This window comes from Solanum stenotomum, chromosome 12, assembly GCF_019186545.1.
Source record: "Solanum stenotomum isolate F172 chromosome 12, ASM1918654v1, whole genome shotgun sequence".
Lineage (NCBI taxonomy): Eukaryota > Viridiplantae > Streptophyta > Magnoliopsida > Solanales > Solanaceae > Solanum > Solanum stenotomum.
This window is the reverse complement of record NC_064293.1, coordinates 48,322,563-48,324,580: the sequence shown is the minus strand read 5'-3', so window position 1 is coordinate 48,324,580 and position 2,018 is coordinate 48,322,563.

The window sequence follows — 2,018 nt, the reverse complement described above, 5'->3', positions numbered from 1 at the left end:
TTAAAATCTTTACATACTTTACTAATATATTTTACAAATATTTGAAAAAGATTTTACTTTTTTTTTAAATTAAATTCTTTATTAATTTGGCTTAGTTTAAATTACGGATATGTTGTTGAATTAGTTATTTTTATAAAGTTAATAATTTTATTTCGTTAAGATTAAGAAGTTCATTAATTAATATTAATTTATCTTACTTAACTTTTAGCCGGATTCACCAATTAAATTCATCGATTAAGTTTTTAACTTCACTTGGTTATAATTGTAATCCTTTGTAATTGCAATGGTAGCCACTTCCTTGCCAATTCATTCAACCCTTTAAAAGACCAATGTTGGGCCTTTTTTATTCCATTCAGCCGACCCCTAACACTATACAACCAGCCCACTTTTAAATCCAAAATCCATCAGATTCTATTCCTTTTTCCAACAGCCGACTAGCCCACTCCTTTACTCGACCCGGCCCATTCCTTATTCCAAAAAGAAACCCAGCTTCACGATTAACATCGCATCAACAAACGACAATGGCTCCAACGTTCCAAAACATTAAATTCAGGCGGCGTCAATACACAGAAGCCAAGCGGCGTTTTCACGCTCAATAAAAACGACAAGAAAAGCACCACACACGGCAACAAACGACGCCAATTCCAGAAGCTATACTCGTCAAGATACACGGCGATAGACGGGAAGCGTCAATATGCAGAAGGCAGTACACTGCCTCTTATTGTCTTTTTCCTCCTATCCCTTTCAATTTGCAGTCGCAGCAGCAAAAAAGCAAGCACGCGTTTCTCCCCTTTCCTATTTCGGAATGGGCTGAAATCTTCAGGAAAAGAGTGTCTCTCCTAAATGGTGAAAGGAATTCGAATTTCGAATGGATGTTTTCACCCGAATTCCCTCCAAAATCGTATGACAAGAATGAGTTGGACCATCAACGCCGACATTCGGAGGACGCCAAAGTCATAGCTCAATTGAAGCAAGAGTTACGAAGAGCCAGGCAATGCATGCCAGAACTAGATGATAGCATGAAGCAACAGATTCAGTCGGTCGAAAGGTTCAGACATCAAGAAGGGGCTCGGTTGGCTAGAGATCACCTATTGGCGAACAGATACGCTATGTGGGAAGAGGTCGACATCGCCAAGAGGACCAGACTTGGTGAAGGATCAGGATGAGCTTAGAGTTTGTTATCATCCCCTGCTTGGGATTGCTTTATTTGTACTTTGTTTTGTAATTTATTGTCTGAACTCTTTTCCCCAATTTTATGTTTATCAAACATTTTTGAATGCTATTAATGAAATATTTTGGGGATAATGAATTGGCTTAAAAAGACATATACATCCTTCAATTCGCTAGGCCTACCCTTTGCACAAAAGGGTCACATGCATGTTTAGGATGCGATATTTGTATGTTTACTTGTGTGCTTTAACTGTTTATGTGATACGTTGCTTTGAATGAGGACATTTTTAGCCCACTCTTTGTCAAAATTTTCTGAGAATGCCAAATACAAGTCACTACCAAAATGTCCGACCAAAATTCCACGAGTCTTGAGTTTCTCAGCCAGAAATAAAATCCTACTACCAAACCTAAATGTTTCTCTATCATCTCAGGAAAGGTGAAATTGCTGCTAAGATGGAAAAGGGCAAGAATGTCGAAGTGAAAACGACTGAGGAGAGTCTAATGATGAAACTGCGTTGACTCAAACAAGAAATTCGAGAGATGGGAGAAAGAAGAACAAAAGTAGAATTAGCCACCGCCATTGCGCAAGCCAAAAGTGCAGCACTGGACGCGGAGTTAGCAGCTAAGATGGCAAGNNAAGAATGTCGAAGTGAAAACGACTGAGGAGAGTCTAATGATGAAACTGCGTTGACTCAAACAAGAAATTCGAGAGATGGGAGAAAGAAGAACAAAAGTAGAATTAGCCACCGCCATTGCGCAAGCCAAAAGTGCAGCACTGGACGCGGAGTTAGCAGCTAAGATGGCAAGATATGTTGTCATGAACGAGGAGACGATTGCTATGCGGAAGG